This window comes from Protopterus annectens, chromosome 8.part0 (genome assembly GCF_019279795.1).
Source record: "Protopterus annectens isolate FY-2018-M chromosome 8.part0, PAN1.0, whole genome shotgun sequence".
NCBI classification, from domain to species: domain Eukaryota; kingdom Metazoa; phylum Chordata; order Ceratodontiformes; family Protopteridae; genus Protopterus; species Protopterus annectens.
In genome coordinates this window covers 641,545,458-641,572,937 of record NC_056741.1, presented here as the reverse complement: position 1 = coordinate 641,572,937, position 27,480 = coordinate 641,545,458, and the positions used below count along the sequence as shown (strand labels likewise).

Below are 27,480 nucleotides of genomic sequence, written 5' to 3'. Positions count from 1 at the left end.
TTTATGTTGCAAGCAAAATTTAGGTCTTTTAATCTAGTAGTTCTAATGCTGTTTGTTTTACGGATGTGCACAAGATTCATCAAAACAAGGTCCAGGGATGCCTTGTATACCAGGCAAAAATCACCTCTCAGACGTCTGTATGACACCGAGTAAAGAGACAGAGCTTTGTGACAATCAATGTAGGATATTGTGTTTACTCCCCGTTTTCTTTTTGTAAGGTACCTTTGTAGATGTTTCAATTGCTGCATGTGTTTAAACAGGTTCATACAGAAGGGGAATTGTAATCCATGATGGGCCTGATGAGGGCCGTGTACAGTGGTATGACCATCTCTCTGGACCAAGATGCCATGCCCTTGCTTATAAACTGAGCAACATGAAAGTATTTTCTTACTACCTTGGACACATGTTGGTCAAAAACTAGATTACTATCTATGTGAGTTCCCAGATCCCTGACTAGTGAATCAACCTTTATGGGTGTTTTACTGACAACGTAGTTACCTGGTGTGGCAGACTTCTCAAGTGGTACTATGATGCATTTCTTCATACTGTGTTTTTAGCCATGGCTTTGGCACTAAGTGCTTGTCTGTATTAGAACTTCCTAAAGGGTGTTCTCATCTTTGGGGGAGTTAAATGACTGCTGCCAGTTTGCAACTGTCTGCAAACTTGGTTAGCCAGAGGCCTCTAACATTGGCTTTGAGATCCGAGAAATAGATGCCAAAGAGGAGTGGGAAAAGCACAGAGTCCTGTGGATTTCACTGGTAATCAACCTCTTTGTGGGAGTGACCTCACCGATTCTAGCCTCCTGGGTCCTGTCAGTAAGCCAGTTAGCTATCCAACATGTTACAAAGGGGTTTATATCTAGTTCTTTAAGATTGTTGACAATGCCCAAGTGGGGTATTGTATCACATGCTTTGGCCACATCCAGGTTGGCAGTATGCACAGTTTTTCTCTCATCCATTGCCATAGTGACCTTTTCAAAGAAGTCCACAAGATTCAGTAAGCATGACCTTTCTTTGACAAAGCCAAACGGGGATGTATCTAGTGTCTGGTATCCTATGTCCTTGTTAATTTCAATGATAATATTTTCCATGGCTTTGCAAATAAGACTAGTCAGACTAATGGGTCTGTAGTTTCCAGGATAAGTCCTCCCATATGAAGGAGGATAACCGCTGCAGTCCACCATTCACGTGGCACAGAGCTTATTTTAAGACTACAGTTAAACAATGACTCCAGGGGTTCTGATAAGTTGCAATTGAGACTATTCAGGAGACATTCTGGGATGTTACTGGGACCCACTAACACCGTGTTGTTGGCTTTAGTGAGTGCAATCAATAAATGGTCCCTAGTTATACTTGGGGGCTACATTTGAAGGTATTACTGGGAGATGGTTGGGGGGGTGAGAGGTGGGTAAAGTCTGAAATTAATTTATCCAATAAACAGGTTCGCTATATCACCAGGCTTAGTGGATACGGCACCATTAACCACCACTTCAGCATACTGCTGTGCATTGCCCTTGAGGTTTCTGACACAGCTGTAGAAGGCCTTAAGGTTATCTTTCACCTGGGAGGATATCTTAACCTCAAAGTTGGCTTTGCTTTACCTAATTAGCCGTCTTAGTTGCCTATTTATTTTGATGATAGAGTTTTTATCTTTAGGAGAATCACCCTTCCTGATTTTTGCCATAACTTTTTTCCCTTTTATCTAGGTGATCTTTGTTGTTTAGAAAGTGCCTCAAGAAATGTTAGTCTGCATGTGTGCGTGCATGCGTGTTGTGTGCTATGTGATGTGGGTGTTGTGTATGTGGTTTTGACAACCTGATGTGGACTTGCATGCAAGAGCTCAGCCTCTAGTGTCATAGTGTAATTACATCTCTCGCATACTGTGTCTGATCATTTAAAAATTAAGTGGTTGCAAGTAAATATAAGAACATTGCTGCATTGTCTCAAGATGATCATATCCACCAAGTTGGCTACAGACTAGTTATAAAATTGCATATCCATAATGTCTGATCCTTTGATTTGTGAGTTGTGTATTGTGGTTAGAAGACTATTAAGGGTGCTGTACTTGTGCAGACTTATACTAATAAAGGTGCTGTACATGGGCAGATTAAGCTAAACAGTACTAAATTCCACTAACTTTAATGTTTACATAATACTGAATTCTACTAAATCTGTAGGTATTGCCACTCAAGTCCCAACTAGCTGCTCTAAGTTTGCTCTATACTGCTGCTTTACAGGTTACAGCTTTATTGGTTGTTCTACAGAGAAATTTGCTTTTTACGTGTTTGGTACTGTACAGGGCACTGCAAACCCATGCAAACATGCAAAATGTATAGCAACACAGAAAACCCCCCCAGAAAACTAAATAATGAGCACTCTAGTCAATAAAATGACTACACTATGCGCCCTTTTGTGTATTTCTCAACCTAGGTAGACCTGGCAAACATCTACTGCCACAAGATGAATAAACCCAGTCCTCTTTATGTAAGAACAGAGTAGATCAAACCCAGAAGTGCAATACTAACACAAACCACCTAAAAACTAGCTGGACATCCCTTGCAGAATGTAATTTCAAGACTGTAACAGTGACGTGAGCGCTGTTTTACAAACAAATTCACTGAAATGCACACATAAAAAGCAGGAAGCAAAAACAATCACTGAAAATAAGTGCAATTTAGCAATCAAGAAAGTGCTTAACTTTCCCTTGATAACACTGGGTACAAGTAAAACACTTCTGGAATGCAGGCTAGGACTAAAAACTTTACTGAACTCCAGGGAAATGAACAGAAGACAGTATGTAGTAAAGGAGGTTTACTCAAGAACAATACTGGTTTGATGGATGGGCACTCAGTATCACAGGTCTATGGAAAACAGTGGGTGGGAAGAGTACATAAATAAATTATATAACAGTCAATAGCAATGAAAAAGAGAAGGAAGGGACTTTTGAAATCACACAATCATTACGGGTAGAGAGACATAGCTTTACAAAACAACAGCAGAAGGGTGGGAGTGTTGGGAAACTTTTCAAGGAAGAATCAGGCTAGCGACAGATGCTAGCAATCAAATAAAACCAATATTGGAGCTCTTTCAGAAACCTTAGCTTAATGTGTTAGTGTGGGATGGGGCAGACAAGGAATACAAGCAGGTAAATGATATGCAGAATATAAAAACACCGAAGCACAAACTATGTAGAGACAATTCTCTCACTACTGAATTTCTACTACAGTTTAAGGCACCAGATTACGCAGAAATTTACCAGGAACACTGTTTACGGAAAACAATGCAGTAATAAATGAATAAGGCACAAATCTGGTAGTAGGAGTGCACAGTTCTGCCACATCTGAGAATCAAACTACAAGACTTTGGCCCAGCAGGTTTTAAAATACAGACAGCTTTCACAAGTAATTCTACTTGTGGATATAGAAATGCAGAATAACTAAAGTCTCCAAACAAAATAAAAACTGCAATCAGATGGAACACAGCAGAACACTACAAAGTAGTATCACCACACTGGTCTCAATCTCTTATCTTTCAAAATCATAGCTGGGGGTCTTAAAAATATTAACTGAGCATCCAAAATCATAACACTCAATTTGCTTATGCACAAGTTTATATCCCTGAGAGGTGGAAGCATGTATGTGGAAATTTGCCTTCTTGGCACGTACAACTTATAAAATTAGGACCCTTCTGGTGCTAAAACATGCACACCTATATAGCCATACCTATATATCCTTAATGCACAAAAAAATAGATAAACATGCCCATTTTCTTAGCTTGCTATACATGCAAGTCTTAACTGCAGTTTAGTGGGCTAAATTACTATGTCTGTGTTTTTTATTTGCCCAAGATATAGCTATGGATCCTTCAATAACACTTGCTAAGCTGCAGTTAAATAAATAAAAACATAAATAATGACTCAGCCTGTAAATTAATCAGAGTTCCAAGCATTTCCAACCAAGCCTCATACAGCCCAAACATGTTACTCATCTGAGCCATTTAAAATGCAATTCTTTGCTTCGCCAAAAAAAGGAAAAAAAAAATTAATGGTTTCATATGAAATGCAGATCCAGTTACAGCAACATTACAAAACTGTGCTCATGACTAAAATATGCCTTACAAGTTCTTTACCATTTTTGCAGAAAATGCATTGCATTTTTCCACTGCCCTGTGTCCTTCCCGCTCATTACAACACTATAGAGGCTTAGCAATATGAAAGTTATGTACTCACCATAACAATGCATCTGTGTTATCCATTTTCATCCTTCCTCAACTAATGGGTCTGATGATTTTGGCCACTTCCACTGACTTCGGCTCTGTAGCTTGAGCTCCTCCCCTTCCCTATAACTCCTTCTCTAGCATGGATTACGTCACATTGAGTTTCCCTCTATTCTGCCTATTATCCTGCACCCACAACAAAAAAGGCAGTAAGAAGGCAGAGTGATTACAAATCAAATCCCAGGTAGATTAGAAGGAAAGGAAGAAAAATTACTGGAGCTCATCAGAAAGGCAGGCAGGACAACACTCTTCAGGACATATTAGCAGTCCAAATGTAAATCTTCCAAGTAGGATGGGGATTGGAGGGGGGATGAGGAAGGATGAAAACAGACAACATAGATGCATTGTTATCGTGAGTACATAACTTTTGTATCTGATGTTGTCTTTTTCATCCATTCCTCACCGATGGGGCAGAGTCCTCAGCTGCAGAAACCCCAGGGTGGTCCTCAAGGAAGGATATTCTGGAGTACGGTGGAGTCAAACGCAGCCCTATGCCTATACAAAATATCCAATTTCTAATGAGTAATAAAGGTATAAGTGTTTGACCAAGCTGCAGCTGCACAAATGTCATGTATGGAAGCTCTGGACCAGAAAATGGAGGATGTGGTCATAGATCAGGTGGAATGAGCCTTAGGAGGTTTAGACTGTGTCAATTGTTTCTTCCTACAAACAAATGAAATGTAATCAATGAGCCACTTGGCCAACGTTACCTTTGAGACCATCTTGGCCAACCTGGCTTTGGAAAATGAGATAAAGAGTTGGTCTGATCTTCTGAAATCTTTAGTTCTGCGGGGACAGAATCTAAGCTGTCTATGAACATCCAATAGACTTAGCATGTATTCTCCTTTGCTGAAAAAAATTGGAAAGAAAACAGGAAGGTTGATGGACTGATTTATAGCTATTTCTGAAGCCACCTTTGGTAGAAAAGAAGGATTAGTACAGAGAAACACTATGTCATTGTGAAAGATCAGATATGGTTGAGAGGCATTCATAGTCACTGTGGCTTGAGGTGTCAGAATGATAAAAAAGGTGGCCCTGAGAAATTTATTTTGTGCTATGTGTTCTCTGTAAATCTTTGCAGTACATATAGGTGTGGTCATGGGGTTTCATCTTACTGACCATTGCACTGCAAGTGTTCATTGCAGTACCCTCATGTGATACCGTGATAAAGGTATTAGAGTTATGTAAGCTTCTATAAATCCAAGAAGTTGCAATCATGACCTTGCTGGAGGAGAGGGAAGAGTGAAAATGTGAGATGCTTGGTTGTGCAAAATGTTTAACCTTGTCTATGGCAATCTTGCGATCTGTGCCACTGCATCCAGATGAGCACCAATGATTTCCAGGACTTGAATGGGGGACACTTCACTGTGATGTCCAGATGAAGACACTGCTGGAGCAAGTAGTCCCTGGCTTGAATCAGTACAGACTTGATGGGAGCACAGAGGAACCAGTCATCAAGATATAGAAACACCAGGAATCCCAGCAGTCTCAAGTGAGCTGTGACCACTGCCATGCACTTGGTGAACACCCTGGGGACTGTAATGAGGCCAAAGAGCACGGCCTTGAACCAGTAGTGACTGGCTCCCAGCCAGAAACTTAGGTACCTCTTGGATCATCTGCCTATTTTGATGTGATAGTACGCATCCTGGACATCTATTGAGCACATTCATTCATCTTTGAGCAATAGTGTCAGAATGGACTGAACTGTGACCATTCAGGACTTAGGGTGTTTAGCAAACTGATTCGAGTTGCTGAGATCCAAGATAGGTCTCAGGTTCCCATTTTTCTTTAGCACCAAAAAGAACCTCAAGTAAGTTCTAAATCCTTGTTGGTCTGGGGGACTGTTTAGATGACTCTTTTTGCCAGCAGTTTTTCCACTTCTGCAGCTGCTGCTTTCCTCTGACTGGGTAGGATGTCGCAAGTTTTTCTGGGCTAATTGGGAGGCTGAAGGAAAAAGATATGTATTAACCTCTAGATATTACCCTCTGCATCCAAGTGTCTTTGGTGATGGCTGTGCATGCTTCTGGGTGCAGGGATAAGGACTCCCCCCTCCCCCAACTGCCCCCAAAGTGCAGCAGTTGGGCAACCTTTCAGGAGCACTGAAAAGGCTTCTCAGAGAAAGGACCTCTGAAGCCCCAGTATTGTGGTTGTCCTCTGCCATGTGGGTCATGTCTACCATTACAGTTTTCCCTTCTGCTGTGTGGGGACCTGCCTCCATAGCAATCCAGGGAAAATTCTTGCGACTTGCAGAACCACATCTTCTTCTCCCATGTCTGGTTCTGTGAAAAGTCCTTTGTATAGAAGGGTATCCCTAAATGTATTCCTATCCTGTTCACTTCTAGAAATGGCTTCTTTCAGTTAGCGACAAATAATGTGGATACAAAAGAACGAAGCATTGATGAATGATCACTCAAGGGTCCCCATAAAATCACAAAGGTGCATACAGCATGCAGTTTCACGGCAATTCCTGAACCCACGCCTCTCAAAGCTTCCCTTGAGGCATGAGAAATCAGCCTCATAGATACATGTAATAGGGACTGGAAGGTGGCCAGTTGCACAAAAACAGACTTCTTGCCCTCTGCACATATGGACCCAGACAGGGTATTGCAAAACTCCTTGATCAAGTCCCTCTGAAATCTAGTTAGTGTGTCAGATAGTTCAGCAACCTTAGACTGAAGGTCACTAAAGCACAAACATGCTTCCCAAATCTGTCCCATGCCCTGGACCCCATTTGGGGTTGAAAAAAAAAACTCTGTTCAGTAAGTTCCTTCTTGGTGGCTACTTCTACCGCCAAAGCATCTACTGGGGAACCTTTGCTCCAATGGGCAAGATCCTTTGGAACCACCAGGTACTTGTAGTGTCATTTTATGACTGGCTTTATGACATCTGGATCCTTCCATGCCAAGCAGGAGATGAGGTCCACCATCTCATCCACCGATGGGACTAGCAAAGACACATCTGAGCTGGTTCTGAAAGGCTTGAGAAACACAGACTCCTCCTGAAAGGGGGATCAGAAGACCAACCATCTTTCTGTCTCAAAAGTTCAAGTATTTCACCAAAGGAGACATCCTTAAGGGGTGATATGGGGGACCCCCTGTCCTTCATCAAAGTCGGTGTCTTCTGTCAAGGATACCAGATGAGACTCTAAGTGCCTCCTTTTGCACATATGCATATGAGGAGGCTCCCTTGTGGAATGCTCCAGGAAGGACTTGAAGTGTGAGCCGAGTCCTGGATGAAAACTGTCCCAGTGGGACAGGATGATAAGACTCAGTGCCCAAGGCAGATAGTTGTAAAGGGGGTGGAAATGAGCAGGGCAAGGATGCCTTCTCCACAAATCTCTTCATTACCTCAAAGGCAGAAGTCATGGGAGAACCAAGGACCGCCCTGGCAGCAGCAGAAGCCTCCTGCCTAGGATGTCTCGGAGTATCCCCATGATCCTGCCTTCTCTCAGCGGTTGGGTAAGCTCCGGAGCACAGGTTCTGAGTGGAAAGGACAGCTGTGAGAACATCGGTCAAGCCCACCCCTCCCCCCGATCTGGGACCGACACTACACCTCCAAGATCTCTCCAGGTTTGACAGTGTTGGTGCTGACTGGATAACAGTGGTAGTTGGGGTAGATGAAGGCCAAGCCTTTGGATAGGACACAGACAAACTTGGAACTCTCGGGTCCAATGGTTCTAAAACCACATAACAGATCAGAGTAGGGGTCGACAGTTGGGTCTGGGCTGGTGGTAGGCTCATAAGTCCAATGGGAGACAGACAGTGAGACAAGCAACTGAATATGGGTCCTGAAAAAATTCCTAATCATCATGTCCACATTTGCTTCTGTTAGGCTCCTAGTTGACCTGAGGGATGAGGAAGTTGAGGGTGGCTTGGAAGCCCTTTGAGGAGTCTCCTGTAAGAAAAGAGAATGGAGCCTTGAGGGGATAGGCTTCATGGTGAATTAGGTGACCAGTGGACCAGAGACTTTGATTTGGCTCTTGTTAGATCTGAGGAGTCAAAAGGATCCGATAGTTTGGGAACGTTTTCAGGAGGAGCCGAACCCAAAATGGAGGAAGGACAATGCTCAAGGGATCGCTTCCTAGAATCTTAGTCTTTCACAAATAAATCCCCCTTTGTCTTTTCTGATGATTTTTTAGAAGAAGGGGAGGTCCAGCAGAAATAACAGTAGTAGAAGGGTGTGATCCTTTCACAGCCAGGTTGTTATGGTGCTCAGCAACAACATGATGATTAAATCCTGCATAAATGTCACAGTCCACATTGAGATAAGCTGATCCAAAGCAATAAACACATTCCTGGTGGGCATCCAAGCTGGGGATCTTATGCCCATGTGAGTACATTTTTTAAACACAGTTGACTTATCAGCCATTCTGTATCACCAACAACAGAAAAAGTAGCTAAAAGGAAGGAGAAAGAGAGAGTACAATACCAGTAATGATACAAGTAGAGAAGGTATACCAGCAATGGTAAGAAAGAAGTAACCAAAACAGGTAGCAAGAAGTGGCAGATTGGTATAGAATTAAAGCAAGACTAAAGACCCGTATAAAGAGAAGAGAAGAAACCAATGTCAAAACTAATCCTATAATTAAACTCCTTTTTTTTGGTTTACAAGACAACAGGAGAGGATGGAAAGAAATATACAGAAGAATCCAATAAAAAAATAGGTAATAGAAAAGAACACAACTACTCTAACCCATACACAGCCAAGCTACAGTAGACCAAGTCCTATCACTGAAGCAGCAAATGAGACCTGAGGTAATCCAGGCTAGACAGGGGGATTGTGTGTAAGGGGAGGAGCTCGGGCTATGGAGACAAGCTCTATGGAAGTGGCCAAAGCTGGATCTTAGGTCAGATCTCACACACACACACACACACACACACACACACACACACACACACACACACACACACACACGTATGAAAATATCAATTACAGGTACTTGTATGACTGCTTATACTTCAGATGTCTGCATGAGATCAAATAAATGAATAAATATATAAATAATGATCCAGACATTTATCTCAGCTCACTGTTGTCAAAACTACTCTGGGTAACCAATTGCAACCATTCACTGCTTTCTCACCTTCTTAGTTGAAATCAGAGACAAAGATCACAATTAGGAACAGATTTTAAGTATTGATCTTATATTTTTAAAAATCTGCTAGTAAGTAAGTTGTGCACTTTTCACTTAACGGTAAAAATGGATGTTTGAATTCCTCACTGCTGCAGTAGACTTTGACTGTTTGGGTTGTATATCGCCCAGGATATAACAAGAGGCCAGTCTTCAAAAAACTTTGGTTCCTTCCAATACGTACATTCTGATTACTAACTGGTTAGCCCTTTGGAGGGAAATCAGCAGTCAGAATATAGGTAAACTTTAGAACTTTCTTGTCCAATCAAAAAGGGAAAGCTTACTCATCCTGAAACCACAAAAAAGTATAAAAATATAACTTTCTATACAACAGCTAACTATATACAGTAGAAGGTGGATGGATAGTGGGTGTGATTGTGGCTAGTGCAGCACTGAGAATTAAAACATCTACTGTGATGGTAAGTGCAACTTACACAACTGTTCTACGTTCATCATTCTCACAAGCTGCAGTACCCTGCGGCTATTGGGGTTGATTACCAAAGCTTGTTTAACCAGAGAGAAGGAAGGATAAGAGTCCAGGAGCCCCTAGAGAATAGTTCTAGAAAAGCCAGTCCTGGACCTAGAAAAAGAATCCAATATGTACTCAGAACCATGCATTTGCCTCTGGAATTGGTCTAGAGTCCACCCCGTTCCAAAATGCTAACAAAGAAAAGTCTTTATAGAATGTGCCTTAATTCTGCCTTGAAATGTGTTACCATTGTGGAAATAAAAAAAAAATATATAGTAAGGAACAACCAACTGGAATTGTCTGAATGGACACAAGTTTCCCTTTTGCAGTCCCATAGTTGAAATTCCTCAGCTGTGTGGCTTTCCTAAAGGAATCAGTACTGACAAGTAGGATGGATTTTGGCATAATGGTAAAGGAAAGGTTAAGGTGTTTACCTTGCACACAGAAGGCACATGGTTTGACTATCACTGAGGGAAACTGACTAGGCTTAAAATGGCCTACAAGAGCAGCTAGCCTCGTATTTACTTATGACCCTAAGAACAAGATAATACTTGAGTTGCAAAAGCATAATCAGAGTACATAAAACCTATCCCCTCTGTCATTTAAATTCTGAAAGAAATGAGGGAGACAGATGGCTAGATTCAATGTATACTCAGAAAGTATTAAGGCCATATATGGGTGACTGCTTTCTACAGATAACCCTTTTTACATGAAAAAGCAAAAGAGTCAATCCATTGTGCACTGTTGCAACCCAGATACGTTTGCAGATGTCAGAGCAATAAGCCAGCTATTCTACCAAAATATGAAGCAAAAGCAGCCTGAATAGCTGGGTCAGTTGAAGATAGAAATAACTTTCCCAGGAAAAAAACAAAGATCCCAATTAAGTGCCACCTGAACAACAGGGGGCCTTACACATCAATAGGAAAACCTCTTTGCAGAACAAAGTCTGAAATGGAAAGGATGATCCAGATAGACATACTGAAATGGCTGAAAAATACTCCTTGCCAAAGCAGTAAACAGGCCAGTGTATAGTAACTTCCACAAATGTTTGAGAACCAGAGTAATTACCTCAGACAAGGCCCTGGTTATAGATTTCCTAATAGCAGGATTTATTGCCCTCTTTAGTACTTGCTGCTTGTCTACAAAAACAGAAAAAGGGTCCCTAAACTGTATTAGAACTGAATCATCCATGTAGTCAGTTTAAGCTGTTTTGACAGTGCTGTATCCTGTCTTACATGAGCAAATCCAATCTGTGAGGAAGCTTGTGGCAATTGCCCCTGGCCAATTCTATAAGAAGGGGGGAACCACTGTTGCTTGGGCCAGAAGGAAGTCACTACAATATTTTTGGAGAGTCCTTCTGAATCTTCAGAATGACTCTAGATATCAGTGGAAGTGGAAGAAATGCATACAGGAACACTACTGACCATGAGAATGAAAATTCACATGTTTTCCAGGTATGCCTGAAAGGAGTCTTGGTGAAGAACTTACTTACTTGGTTGTTTTGAAAGGAGGTGAACAGATCTATTTAAGGAGTTCCTCATAACTGGATCCATTCCTGGAATACTTCCTCATTAAGTTTCCATTTGTGAGGGTCATTCTACCACTACATTTCCCTCTGATGGCACATAAGATGCTTGGCGGGTTATACAACAGTGTACGGCTAACTCCCAAGCCATAAACAGCCTGCACAGGGTGCACGACACGATGCCCCCTGTCTATGTAAGACTTTATCACAGTGAATATTGTCTGTAATCATGTATAATGATCGCAGCGACCACAGGGCATGGATGAGATTCTATAGCACGGATGATACCTAACACCTCTTTGACATTTATTTGCTTTGGTCTGCCTGAAGTGTTCCATAGGCCTCGCACGTTTATCCCCACAGAAACTGCTCCAGAAGCAAAAACTGAGGCATCTTATTACCTTCCCAATGCAGTCCTTTCATGATAAATCCCGAAATTGGAATCTAAAAATTCCAGAGGATGAGAATGTTGGGTCCACATGTTTTGTTTTTTGGGGGGAGGGTTGTTTGTTTTGTTTTGATTTAAATAATTCAATTTTTCTCATGTATAACCTGCTAAGGAATCATGAGAATCATAGAAGGCATGAATCTTAGAACCATTAATTGAGTGAAGTCTCAGACTGATTGGAGAAGAACAGGAAAGTTTCCAGATGCAAATTCACTTTTCCTGTGTTAGGAAGGCCTTTGAAAAGATGAATCTAGAAAGCTATCTAAAACTACAATCGTGCAACAGAGCCAATGAGGACTTTTGAACATTTATCTGGAAGTCCAGACTGGTACGGAGTGGAAAAAATATGTTAAGAACTCCTGATATCTGGCAAAAGGCTCTGCAAAAATCAATAAGTCATCTAAAGAAGAAAACATTTGAATGCCTTTCATTCTGCAATGAGCATTTCCTGCAAAGTACAGTTTTGTACCTACCATAAATGTAGATGTTCGAAGATCCACATTGCTGCAGTCCTTACACTTGGGTAGTCCGCTGTCCTCGGTCGGCCCGAATATCAAAGCATTAGGCTGACGTCGGTCAAGGCGCTTAAGACTGACATCAGGACGTCAGGGTACAAATGCGCATGACCAACGTCATATCCTCAGTCTTTTCTTGCCCCAGATGTCAGAAGACCCTAAAAAGAAAGGTCAAAACCAAAAGACAGCAAAAAACAACCAACCACCCTTGCACTAATCCTATGTACAATATATACAATATCCACAATATTTACAACCCAAACCACACAACCGCCTCTAACTACAGAGGGGAAGGAGGGAGGGTAAATTGGACTGCAGCAATGTGGATCTTCGAACATCTACATTTATGGTAGGTACAAAACTGTACTATGTTCTTCATCTCACATTGCTGCAGTCCTTACACTTGGGTAGAATCCCAAAGCAGAGGTAAGGGAGGATGGCAAAACTATAAAGCAGTAGGAGCTGCCAAAATGCCCTGTAAAATTGCAGTGGCAAAACCAGCCCTAGATTTAGAGTAAAGTGGAAGGTGGTAATGCTTAGAGAAACTATGCACTGAACTCCAAGTAGCTGCCTCCAAAATATCTTTAGTTGCCACCCCCCTTAAAAAAGCTGTAGAAGTGGCAGTAGCCCTAGTGGAATGAGGCCTAATCCCAGCTGGAATCTCCTTACCATGATGGGAATAACAGAAAGCAATACAAAACCCAATCCACTTAGAAATAGTTTGTTTTGACACAGGCTTGCCCTGAGAACCCAAAGCAAATGAGACAAATAACTGCTGAGACTGCCTGAACCCTTTAGTTCTGCTCAAATAATATCGCAACTGCCTGTGTATATCCAAAGTGTGCAAAATCTTTTCCCCTTTATTTTGGGGGTTTGTATAAAAAGTAGGTAAATGAATAGTTTGGTTTAAAGCCACACTAGAAACCACTTTAGGCATAAAGGAAGGATTAGTACGCAAAGATACCCTATCCTTATGGAAAATTAAGAAAGGCTCAACCGCCATAAGGGCCTGTAATTCAGAAACCCTTCTCGCAGAGGTAATGGCCAACAAAAAAGCAGTCTTCCATGATAAATATTTCAACTCGGCAGTAGCTGCAGGCTCAAAAGGTTGTAGAGTGAGTTTCTCCAACACAAAATTGAGATCCCAAGCAGGAGTAGGAGCTCTACGTGGGGGTCTTATATTCTTTGCCCCTCTAAGGAATTGCTTAAACAAAGGATGAGAAAACAATGGTGGGTCACAGTCATAGTGAGCAGAAATTGCTGCAGCATGAACCTTAATAGAAGAGAAGGACAAACCTTTGTCCAGTAACTCAGTAAGATATTGAAGAGCCACACTTAAATTAGGCTTAGAAACATCAAATTCCTTTGCTGTACTCCAAAATAAAAATCTCTTCCATTTATCTGCGTACACTTTCCTTGTACTAGGCCTTCTGGCCTCCAAAATAACATTCAAAACTTGCTGTGGAAGCTGAGACCCTCCAGGGTTTAAAACAGAATATGCCAGGCTGTTAGGTGAAGAGAGTGAAGTTTGACATTGAGTAAATGACTGTTCTCCTGAGACAGCAGGTGTGGAATCGAAGGCAAAGGCCATGGAGGCTCCCGCACCAGACTTCTCAGTAATGGGTACCAGTGCTGTCGAGGCCAATCTGGAGCTATTAAAATCATCTTTGGCTTGTCCTGTCTGACCTTCAGGAGTACCTTTGGGAGGAGAGGCAGAGGTGGAAAGGCATACACATGAAGATTGCTCCACCTGAATGAAAGAGCATCCACTTTCCAAGCTGTGGGATGAAACCTTTTTGTGCAAAACTTTGGCAGCTGGTAGTTTAGTGGAGAAGCGAACAGATCTATGTCTGGAGTTCCCCATAACACTGTCAATTTCTGAAATACATGAGGATCCAATTTCCACTCGTGGGGATCCATAATTTGTCTGCACAACACATCTGCTAAGGAGTTCTGTGCTCCCGGCAGAAACCTTGCCTGAAGATTTAGCTGTAAACTGAGAGCAGTCTCCCACAAAATCATTGCTTGTCTGCATAGAGGATAAGAATGTGTTCCCCCTTGCTTGTTGATGTACCACATGACAGTTGTGTTGTCTGTTAGAACCAACACCTGCCCTGGAAGAAGTAAATCCTTGAAAGCTATTAATGCAAATTGGACTGCTAACATCTCCTTCAAGTTGATATGTAGATGTTGAAGTCTGGCAGGCCACGTGTCTTGTACCCACTTTCCATTTAGATGAGCTCCCCAAGCTTTGTCTGAGGCATCTGTCGTTAGAATCTGACTCGCCTCTGGCGGGTCACAGAGAGTCCCTTGTTTAGGTGACATTCCTGAGCCCACCACAAAAATTCCTTTTGAATGCAAGGTATTATCTGAATGACAGTGTCCATATCTTGGCAGTGCTGTGTCCATACATTTTTGAGATACCATTGTAGCTTCCTCATATGCAGTTTGGCATTGGGAAGCACCAGAATACAAGATGCCATGAACCCCAAGGCTTGAAGGACTGTCCTTGCAGTCAGCCTGGACTGATGAGACAATTGATGGAAGTACAGAGAAAGATTCTTTTGTTTGTCCGGGGTCAAAAGGCCATCTGGGATGCTGTATTCAGTCTCACACCCAGAAAGCACATGTCCTGAGAGGGTACTAGACTGGACTTTATTTCGTTCACAGAATACCCCAGGCATCTTAGCACTGCTATCACATATTGTAAATGATGAAGAAGTTCGTCCTTTCCTTGGGCCAGAATCAGGCAATCGTCCAAATAAGGATAGATCTGTATTCCTCTTAGCCTGAAGAAAGCTATCACTGGAGCCAGAACCTTTGTGAACACTCTGGGCAGTAGATAAGCCAAAGGGCAATGCAGAGAACTGATAATGAGAAGTCCCAGCCCGAAAACGCAGATACTTCCTGCAACTTAGCCTGATAGGAACATGAAGGTAAGCCTCCTTGAGATCCAGAGTCACCATCCAGTGATCTTTGCCCAGCAGAGGTAAAAGCTGCTGTAACGTCAACATTTTGAACTTGGGAATGTCCAGATAAGTGTTGAGGATAGATAAATCCAAAATTGGTCTCCACGTGTTCCCCTTCTTTGGTACTAGGAACAGGCGAGAATAAAATCCTAGGCCCACTTCTGGCAGAGGGACCGGTTGTATGGCCCCTATTTGGAGCAGCAGAGAAATTTGTTTGTGAGCCTCCAGTCTTTGCTGAGGAGGAACGTCCGGCATGCCTTTGAAAGGAGGCAAGGTATGGAAATAAAACCTGTAACCTTGGTGTATGATATCCAATACCCATCTGTCTTGGGTAATCAAACTCCAATTTTCCTTGAAGAGTGCCAACCTTCCTCCCAAAGGTGCTGCCAGGCAAGAAGGATCTGGCAGCTGAAAAGGTAGGTCATTGGGCCTGTTTACGAAAGGACTGGCCCCTGCCCTCACCCGAAGATTGTGCAGGTGAACTCCCTGTTCTAGGTCTGAAGGAGCTCTGAGCTCTGCCCCTACCACGTCTAGATCTACCCATAGACTGTGAATCATAAGAAGGGTACATCCACCCCTTAGCAGGCCAATTCCTACTAAACTTCGGAGGCTGAACTTGCAAAAATTCTTTAACAGCCTGCATAGACTTAGCCTTGTCTTCCATTTTCTTCAAGACTGACTCCACAGGTGAACCAAACAACACATCAGACTGTAAAGGAGCATCCAAAATCCTTGTCTTAACATGGTCAGATAAATTCTGATCCCTCAGCCAGGCGTGCCTGCGAAGAACTGACCCAGTGGCAGCCACCCTAGACGAGGCCTGTACAGCATCAAAACCGCATTGTAAAGAATGCTTACCCACCTGTTCAGAGACATGTACCAAATCTTGTAATTCTTTACACTCAATGCCTTCCGCCAGAGCATCTACCTTAGACTTCAATTGAGAAAGAAGATAGTTTTGATATTTCAACATGTGAAACTGGCAATTCAACGCCCTCATAGCTAAGGTGGAAGAAGTATAGACTTTCTTTCCCCATCTATCCAAAGCTCTGGCCTCTTTATCTGGAGGAACCGGATTTTTTACAACAGAGGCCTTGACACCCTTAGGTCCCTGACTAACAGTTTCTGGGTCCGCCCTAGGACTCTTGTAAAGATATTTATGAGCCTCAGGCACCCTGTAACACCTATCCGGTTTAACAGGAGCAGGAGGCAAAGAATCAGGATTAAGTGAAGCCTCTGCAAACACATCTTCCACAACATCCAGAACAGGTGGTATAGCCAAAGGCCTATGCTGAGGTAAAAGCAAAAACTCCCTAAGCCTTTTCCTGGAATCAGAGAAGTCCTGACCTTCCCACTTAAAATGTTCCCTCATGGAATGAAGAGTCTCTGAAAAAGAAAAATCCTCTGGAGGAGAAGCAGAAGGAGTCGAATCATCTGCATCAGAATCAGAATAAGGAGAGTACTCCTGCAAGTCTTCAGCCGAAGACTCTGAAACATCCGAAGCCTGCTCAAAACTCCCCAACTCTGGTTCCACCCTAGGCCTCTTATCAGGAGGGGGCAAAGAACCTCTAATCAAAGTAATTAAATCTTCTGCCATTTTAAGCATGTGCTTCTTGGGCACAGATCCTGTTGAACTAGGAGTGACACCAACAGAAGCTAAACCTGGCCTGCCTCTGGGAGAAGCCTTGGAAACAGAAGGAGAGGGCCTAACCACCCTAGGAAGGGAGGGGAGTACAGTAACCTGAGAAGCCCCTTCAGCCTGACCTGTCCCCTGAGAGGCCATATCCTGCAATATCAAAGTCTCCCCCTGGGACTCCAGAGAAGCCTCCGGCGGAACCACCGGTTCCACTGACGCCTCTAAAGAACCGGCGTCCGGTACGGACGACTCTTCTTGCCTGGGTTTAGCTGCTTTGTCTTTGCGCTTCTTGAAGCGGCGTCGGAGCATCCGACGGCATCTTATAATTGCACCGCTTCAAGACCAACCTGGCACAATCTAACCTTCGCTAATAGTGCGCTTATTGAACCTAGCACAAAAGCGACACCCAACAACGTCGTGCTCAGGCCCCAAACAAGGAATACACAAAGTATGATAATCCCTATGCGGTATCTGCTTCCCACAAGAAATACAGTTATTCACTTTTTCTGACATCCGGTAAACCACTGAGGCAAGAAAAACTAAAATATTCCCCAACGGGTACTTAGCCAACTTTGACTCGGTCTGAAACTCCGAATTCGAAAAATTTCAGAACGCCGAACGGCACTTGCAACGCTGCTTCTGCATCGGACCATGCGGCAAAAAAGACTGAGGATATGACGTCGGTCATGCGCATTTGTACCCTGACGTCCTGATGTCAGTCTTAAGCGCCTTGACCGACGTCAGCCTAATGCTTTGATATTCGGGCCGACCGAGGACAGCGGACTACCCAAGTGTAAGGACTGCAGCAATGTGAGATGAAGAACATCTAGACAGTTTGGAAACACCACAGTTGCTGTAGCTAACTCAAAATGTAATGCAGAGAAAAGATAATGTAACCCAGACATGACATCTGAGAAATTTCCTGAAGCTATGGGAATGTGATGATAAGCATCTTTCAGGTTTAATACTACCATACAACTCAGAAGAGGAATGACTGATAACAGACTTTGAAGGATCAACATTTTTGAATTTTGTTACTTTCACAAACTAGTTGAAAAAGGAAATATCTAGAACTGGTCTCCTGAAAAGTTCATTCTCTGAAACCAGACACATTCTGGGGTAGAGGACTTATTCCCATTGGTCTAAAGGCACTGCTAGTATGACTCCTAGGGTATCCATGTATTGAAGAACCTGAGGAAAAATCTCTCCTCAATTTGCAAAGTAGGGAGGAATTCACCTGAAAGGAGGTATGTGTATTTGGTGCCAAATGTAACCCTCCTGAACCAGTATTAGTACCCAAGAGTCTGAAATAATCTGTTGCCAAAGGGAAAGACTGACAGGCAGTCTATGGGACAGACTTAGAGATGTAGGGACAGAAGGGGATGGAATGATGGCAAGCAGTTGACAAAAAAAGCTGTCAAAACTCTTAAGTCCCTTTCACAGAAAGCCCATGGAGTGAAAACAAGAAACGAAAGTAAATTGTCAATGTGTACACAAACATCAAACATAAAATACATTTCTAGGTCTGAAATACACTTCATAATTCTTAAAGATAAGACTTTCAAGCAAAATGTTTCAAGCAGTACAATAATGAAGGCAAGTTCTCATGAAGTGTACACAAGCACTAAAACACTCAGTATTTTGAAGTGGTAACAATACTACTCCATTAAAGAAAATTCTCCAAGCCTCAACACCACAATACTTGATTCTCTGACAATATACAGTCTCTAAGAACTGTTTCTGTCTGTTTGCCCCTTCCTCCCCCCTTACAGTGTGACCCTGGAGTTGATTACATTAGTTGGGGTAGGTGAATGTACCCCCACCCACACTGGGCAGCAGGGGGAACACTGAAGACAGTGTTTTTGGGAGGGTTTTTTCAGTGAGTTGTCTCTCAGGGAGTTGAGGTTTTAGAGATTGCAATTAATCAATTTACAGTGGAAGCACTTGAAGCACATAAAACTTCCCACTCTTTAAATCCTTACACTTTTGTTAAAATGTCTCAAAAGCAGTACATTTCATCTCACAAAACAGACCCAGTATTCAATAATAAGACCAGTTCTAAAAATAGCAGTTTCTGACAAGAAACTACTAATAATTAATAAAAATACTGGTTATTGTTCAGAAAATAAACAAAAGTATCAAAAATATTTAAAAAGGCAATATTTTCTGTGTGGAAGGGTTCCCCTATGGGGATTTATCTGCTAGAAATGAAGCCTGCAGCCCACTGCTGCTCCTGTGAAGCCACATAGATGCTTTTTCTTGAGGCTGCAAGAACGTACTAAAGTTGTCTACACTCTGAATGCTAATTTTCCTTCATGGGTCTATCCAATCGGCAGTCTGAATGTAGGTGGTGGAGTGAGCTAGAGCTTTTTCAATACTGCCTGGGTTGTATCCTGGGCAGGATGCAATTCAAATAGCCAAAGGCTACTGCTGAAGTAAGAATGATGTACATTAACAAGCTTTGCATTAGCAAATTGTCTGAATGGATATGAAGTATGAAACTCCATATCTGTCATTAAGGAGAGGACTGTTCTAATCAACACGATACTGATATAATACGTGGACTCCTGACTGGATCAGAGACCCTGGGCTCTGTGAGCAAAATGTGCCCTACAGTGCTATGGATGACAACATCTGGGATCAATATTATTACAAGTCATGGTGTTTTCCCCAGTAGAATTGAGGGAGAAAAGATTCACCAGTTCAGCTGCTGCCTGCAAGACTATGAATCTTGATGGAAGCCATCAACAGATAATTCTTTGCAGAAATTGTTACCCGACTTTTATGCAGTACCCTGCATGAGGCACAATTACAGCTCAAACTGCCATAAACCAAAGAGTCCTGAGACAAAAGTGGAGATGGTACATAAAGAAGACTACGTACTGCCAAAAAGAGTGACTGGAAATGGATTACGCTAGAGCATCAATGAAAGCATATATGAGCTATAAAACACTGTGGCTAGACTGATATTATCAAATTATGTTAACAGCATGAAATTACACAATATGAAATTGAAACACATAGAATTGAGCATAAGCACTTCAGGCAAAATGTAGTAAACTATCTTGCATTCTTTCAGGCTGTTGGGAGACTGTGCAACCCAATCTGGTCGATGAATTACAAATTTATCTCTCTCCAGTAAGTGAGAGGAAGTTGAACAAGTTTTTGAGGACATGGTTGCCAAGATATGGGAATCTTTTTCCAAGGAAGTGCCCACTGAGGACTGTGGATAGCCTATAATGGGTAACTCAGACTTTTGCTGGTTGAAGTTAGAATATGTTGATTATAATAGGTTCATAGGTTGGTACTGAGCTATCTGCCCGAAGGCATATATTAGCCCAGCCACGTTGTGCGGTATTCACCGCCCCTTTAGTAGTTCCCTAGACCCTTGTACTAGCAGCTAGTACCCTTGGCCCCTTTCTAGTAGTGCTGTTGGTGTGATCCCCGGTGTGAACTTTCTGTTACCCATCCACTCATCAAGGTTCCTCTTGAAGAGTGATAGTGAGGGGCTCTGTCTTATGTAGATTGGGACCCTGTTCCATAGTAAGGGAAGTCTCTGTTGTGTTGAGGTTTATATCCCTAGAGCATGTAGCTCGAGTAGATTTGGTTTTGCTAAGATGGAGCATGTTCAAAAATTCTGGGTTGGACATGGCTCTGTACGTTAGAGATCGCCTCTGAGAAAGCGGTATGCAACAGAGAACAGTCTTAACTTTTTCAATCGTGCTGCATAGGCGACTGTTTGAGGCCAGTAATTCTCTTGGTTAGGTACCTCTGTGGTCTCTCCAGCTGCTGGAGATGTCTAGCCAGGTACATTCCAATTGGTGCATTGTACTCAATAATGGGTCTGACGAGGGAAGAGTAGAGGGGCACCATTACATTCTTAGATCTTGAGGCAAACCCTTTCATGATCAGATGGGTCACATAGAAGGATTTTCTAATCACTTTGGCAACATGGTTATCAAAGGAAAGCTGGCTATCTACTTGGGTCCCTCGATCCCTTATTTCTTCTTCAGATTTCAGGGGATTACCTCCTACGTTGTAATAAACTCATGGACACTGTTTCATCCACCCAAACTACCTGGCTATTCCACATTAATTACACAATAATGCACAACAAGGAAAAAGAGCTTGGCAAAACCAGCAAAAAGTCAAAGCTCCTGCCCACCTTCAAACTTATAAGCATCGTTGTAATCTTGCTAAAACTCAGTTCACTGTTGATATAAAAAAAAAAACATATTACTTAGATCCACAATCAAACCATAAAAAAAATGTTGGTTCTCTGTTAACAAAATCTTGCACTCTGGAGCTCCTACTTTTCTCAACCCCTGCCCAGATACCTCTCCCACAGAAACTGCTAATAAATTTAACTCCCATTTTCTAAACTCTACTGCAGCAGTCTCCAACATACCTCTCAACCTCTTAAAGCAAGACATCTGGACAAAACTATGATTAAAAGTGGGACAATTTTTAAATATTGCTCTTACAAACTTAGAAAGTTTATAGAGAAACAGCTTTCGAATTAACATGAATTTTCTGAAGGATATGAAGTCTCAAGCTTAAATGTCTGTCATTATTTTCTAACTTCAATCTTTAATGATTTGATACTAATTTGTCAGAAAACCACAATTTTATGAAAAATGGACCAAAAATATGAGTCCAAAATCTGGATATTCTGCGAAAATCTGTACAGTTGAGAGGTACTCTCCAACCTTTTTTGCACCAAGGACCGGTTTCATGTAGGACAATTTTCCACGGACTGGCCATTATGAGTGCTTAATAAAGTGCATAATATTTATTTATTTATTTGACATTTGTTTACTGGGGAGACCCAGCTGGACTAGAAATCCATTTTCCCCAAAGACCCAGGAAGAATAGCTCCAAAGTACAATAAAAAGACAATTGGCAACAATTACCAAAAAAAAAAAAAAAAAAAGTGTACATTCGGTTTAACAGCATAACACTGATCTACTGTGGTCGAGAGGTACGTAAACCTTATTGACTTTCTAAGTTTATAAGAGTAATATTTAAAATATGTCATTATTTGGCTTTGTCTGGCATATCTCTCATCTGTACAGATCTTTGACTCATATTTTTGGTCTGTTTCTCATAAAATTGTTTTTACTGGCAAATCATTGAGGTTTGAAATCAGAAAATAATGAAAGACAGCTAAGTTGTAGACTTCATACCCTTCAGAAAATACATGTTAATGCAAAACCTGTATTGCTATCTACTTTCTAAGTTTATACAACAGTACTTAAAAGTGTCCTTATTTTTGGGCCTTTGTCCCACCATTATTTTTGGCTTTGTCCAGATTTCTTGCTCTAAGAGAAAGTTATGTCCCCAGATTTATTGTATGAGAGGTTGAGTGGTATGGTTGATAGGTGCAAATCTAATGGCAACCTTATTGACTTTTTATTTATTTATTTGACATTTGTTGATTGGATTACTCTGACTGGGCAGGTGCCCTGTTTCAGCGTAGACCTGAGGAGAAAAGCTCCAACGTGTAAGGTATGAAACGTGCAAGATAATAACTGTAAGATAATGTTAATGATTTTCTGTTTTTATAGCAATATTTAAATTCTGTCCTATTATTTGTGGCTTGGTCCAGATTTATTGTGCAACAGGTTGAGTGGTATGGTTGAGAGGTACGCAAACGGTATGCAAACCTCATTGCTGCTGCTGCAAGGGGATCTCTCTCTCACACACATACACATACACACGCACGCGCGCGCACACACACATATTCTCTTTTGCATTAATGTATGCATTCACTCACACAAGATCGTTTTAACACTCTCTCAATCTCTCTCACACACACACACAGTCTCTTGCTTTCATGCAGGCATTCACTCACACACACACACACACACACACACACACACACACACACACACATGGACTCCTACCTTCATGCAGGCATTCAATTACACACAAACACACACACACACACACACACACACACACACACACACACACACACACACACACAAACACTTTTTTCGGTTTTATTTTACACTCGTCAAATAGAAAAAGTGGTGCTTAGCAAGTGTAAAATAACGGCTCGATCGATCTCACAGCTCACTCTCTCTTATATACACACAGTCTCTTCTTCTTTCACATGCACATACATTCTGCTTTCATGTACACATTCACTCACACACACAGACAGACACAAACACATTCATACGCATATATACACACATTCAGTTTTTTGTTTCACTCCATGCCTGGCGGCCTGGTATCACAGGTTCCACGGCCCGATGGTTGGGGACTGCTGCTCTACTGCAACCTTAACACAAAATCCCATACAAACTCACAATGGCCCTGAAGTTCTCACTTCAAATAAACCTCTTTTGTCCTTAAAAACCTTCTCCAACTCACATACAAAACACCTACTCAGTAAGCTCAAGCCCTGTGTACCCTCTGTTGACAACGTACATACAGAATACCTAACGCTTCCATTGCTTATGCAGTCATCATCTTGATTAGGAGATCCATTCGAGAATGACATATCCCATCTCTCTGGGAAAAGAATTCTACATCATACCTTTTCACAAAGGTGGCAACTCCTCCTAAAGAACAAACTTTAGGGCTATCACAATCTTACCCTCCTTCTCAAAACACATCAGCAAATCTTACAATAACTTATCCAACCAAATCTACTAGCATCTACCCAACACAGTTTTCACTCATACCATAGCACAACTACTAACTTGGTTGCCTTCTTAGATAACATTATCAAAACTAGAGATAATGTTGTCTCTTACCTGTTTTTAGATCTCTCCAAAGACTTTGACAGTGTCTCACTCCAAACTACTCTCTAAAATGTCTGCATTTAGTCTGTCTAATACAACATTCAGCTTATTCACTAGCTACCTTTCTCTTCAGCAACTATCTGTAAATGTCTGTGTACATATTCCTCTTTTCTCCCAATTAATATCAGTGTGCCCCAAGGTTTTGTTCTTGGACCTCTTCTCTAACTTCTTTATTAACAAATTACATGCATCCTCCACAGGCTTCTCTTATCCAATACGCCGACTCCACACTCATCTCTCTCTTCCCATTTGCACTCCATTGAACATAAGCTTTGTTAAAGCCATCTCTTACAAATCCCAGTAAAACCAAGCTACTACTAATTTCTACACAAATCTCTAACACTCCTCTAAAACAGTTTCAAAATAACTCCTCTTTATCACACAGATATAGAAGTCATATTCCACACCAAGTTACTAGGTGTCACACCTGATAATCAACTGAAATTCAATCTTCATATAAGAAAATCCATCAAAAACTCAGTATGCCCGACAGATCCAAAAACAAATCCTCACCCACTCCTCCAGAGTCACACTGGCAAACAAATACCTTCTACCTTCTCTACCATATGCCTCACCAGTTATTTCCAATATTCAAATCTCCCTCATCACAAAACTAGAATTGTACAACAAGCTATCTAGGCTTCCATCCACTCTGCCACATAAACGTCATCAATGTTCTGCTCTGAAAACATTAAACTGGCTTAAGCTGCCCAATTACCTCAAGTACACAAGTTTTACTTGCCCACAAAATGATATGCAATCATTTCCACTGTCTATCCATCAGTAACATTCTCAAACAGTATCTTCCTAACCATCCACTTCACTCATCTGAGAAGCAGCTTGTTGAAACCCTTAAACTTAAAAGAAAAGCATAGTTTACATTCATGCATAGTAGCCAAAACTTGGCTCAAGATTCCTATGGACATTAGATCAGAACCTAAAAGACCCATTTTTAAACATACCATACAGGAATATCTTCTCATCTCAAGGGTATGTACTTGTCTGTCTCCAGGTGAAAAACTGACCCTTTTATTTTCCCCATTCCTATATTCTGTCTCTTACACTCGCTCTATTCCCTTTCTCTTTCATACTCCTTTCTCCTTTCAATCTACTATACATCCATTTATGTTACTGCTCTTATGCCTACCTTTATTTCTCTCTTATTTTGTTCTATACCATCATCATTAAATCTTTATTTACCCCTTCTTCTCCACTTGCCTTTGATCTTTCTAAGTCTATAACATTCTTTTTACTGTAAACAAGGGAATAGTGAAAAGTCCACAACTAATCTCCAGCACTAAGCTTTTCCAGAAGGATACAGCACACAAGGCGAAGCTATAATACGTCCTGTTTAATATAAATATCTCAACACGACAAACATAAAGGTTCAAAACCACTGAATCAAATAGAAATAAACGGATCAAGTGCTTTCATCCACCAGCATGTGGACTTCATCAGAATCAATTAGTTAATTAACTAAAACCTTTTTAAACACTTTTTGGCGCCAGCAGGGTACTTCCATTTAAAGCAATACATCACTTAAAAATGTGTTCAAAACATATGTTATATCCATCCTATTTAAAGTGCATATTGTGCTCTAACTATATAAGCCACGTCACTTTATACATAAAAATAACATGAAATATCAAAATATTACAAAAATAAAAATGAAAATAAAAATATAACCTAAAACAAAACCATTATATATACTTATTAGTCATATATTAATATGTCCATACATCACTGATTCTGATTTAAATAAAAACCTATGCAAATTACGTATTTAGCTGTCATAGACACAATAAATAAACAATGCTCCTATGGGTAAGTTCCATCTTGATTACCCAATAAATATATGTATTAGTATCCATAAATACAATCGTATATAGCAGCAATGAGTGAATATTAATAATATATATTATAAATACTGAAAATGCATGTATTGCTTTAATTGAACCTTTATGTTTGTTGTGTTGAGATATTTATATTAAACAGGACGTATTATAGGTTCGCCTTGTGTGCTGTATCCTTCTGGAAAAGCTTAGTGTTGGAGATTCTTTTTACTGTAGTTTCTGTTTCTGTATCATATTACTAGTAGTTTCTCCATAATATTCAATATTATATGTTTTTTGTCTGTCTCTGGTGTAATCATGCTTTTTTTTCTTCTGTTGATCTCATTTGCATAACTTACTGTGGCTTCTTTTGCTATGCATGTTTCCAAGATCATATATATACAATTTGTGTTATGTTTTATGCAGCTTTTGTCCCTGAGCCTCTGATGAAAATGGGATTTATGCTCACTTGGACGTTCCTGGTAATCAAATGTCAAATAAATATATAAGTACAATTTGTATACCCAGTTGCAACCTGAATCCTGGCCCAAAAATTACTCAAGACTTGTCTCAATTTACTTGGACCAAACATACTCCACAGAGGTTGAGAACTAGAGTTTTTCTTTTCTCTTTAAAAGAGGCTTTGGTTACTTCAGCTTGCAAAACACAGCATCGTCTCTAACCTTTCTGTTGCTGGAAAGGTAACTGAGAAGGTAGAAGGCACACTGCTGTATTCTTATTTAATGTCTCATTTATTACTTGAGTCTCTTCAGTCTACTTTCAAGTCAAAGCATAAAAAATGGAGACTGCATTCAGTCAGCTTAGGATGTTGACTAATAAAGAAGTTATGTACTCACCATAACGTTCCGTCTGTGTCCATTTTCATTCTTCCTCGACTGCTGGGTTCATCCAATCCTCGGATGCGAATCAGCCATTACTAAAGCTAGTGGTAACCAAAAAGCTCTCGCATTTCTCCCTTCCCCATAATGTACCAATCCCTAACATACCTCCAGATCTCATTTGCCGCTTTTTGCGAAAGATTGGTTGCCATAGCTCTTAAGCTTCATCTCTTATCCTTGTACTGTTAGTATTTTTATTATTACCTCTCTGTCACTGCTGCTCTTTTGTCTTGCTCTTAACCAATTAAGCTGTCTACTTAACAGATTAGGCCATAGCTACAACTTGGCTCCAAAAAACAAAAAAGTGTACAGACTTCTCATCTTTTTTTTTGTATAAAATTTAAAACTGTATAGTTCATCAACTGAGGAACTGAAAGCAAAACTGCAAGTAGTCAACTGCAGCACCACGAAAATGTTAATTTGGAACAGGAATGTGACATAAAAGAACTTGAGCAAGAGGGAGAATGTAAATATTTGGCAACTGATGAAGGATCAACAATAAAACATGAACAAATGCAAATAAAACTTAGGAAAATTTTAGAAGACTAAAAATAAGACTGAAAAGACTGAAGACATCTAGGAAGAAAGTCCAAGCTATAAACCAATTTGCTCTTATTGTCCTAACTTACAGTTTTGGAGTGATTGACTGGCCCCAAAAGATGTTGTACTGATAGGACAGGAAAACAAGAAGTATGCTTCATGCTCATTAAATGATTTATAAAAATCAGTGTATACGAAGACTATACATTCCTCGTTCTGAAGGAGGTATGGGCCTCCTCAAAACTGATTACATGTACAGATTTGCAATTGTGGGGCTGCATACATATCTGCTGACCTCACAAGACCCAAACGTATTGAAAGTTTTGAAACATGAGGAGAATAAGTCTAAGATGACGTCTCTGTTTAGTTTAGCAGAAGCATGTCTGCATGAAGAAGAAATGGAAATCAAACCAGAAGTACATAAAAA

The 27,480-nt window shown here is 41.0% G+C and overlaps 1 protein-coding gene across 1 annotated transcript in view; it reads right to left on the bottom strand.

Annotated features, from left to right (window-relative positions):
• The window catches only part of CACNA1F (calcium voltage-gated channel subunit alpha1 F), a 4,101,209-nt gene that overhangs the window by 1,475,504 nt on the left and 2,598,225 nt on the right, over positions 1-27,480 (bottom strand). The window lies entirely within an intron of this gene.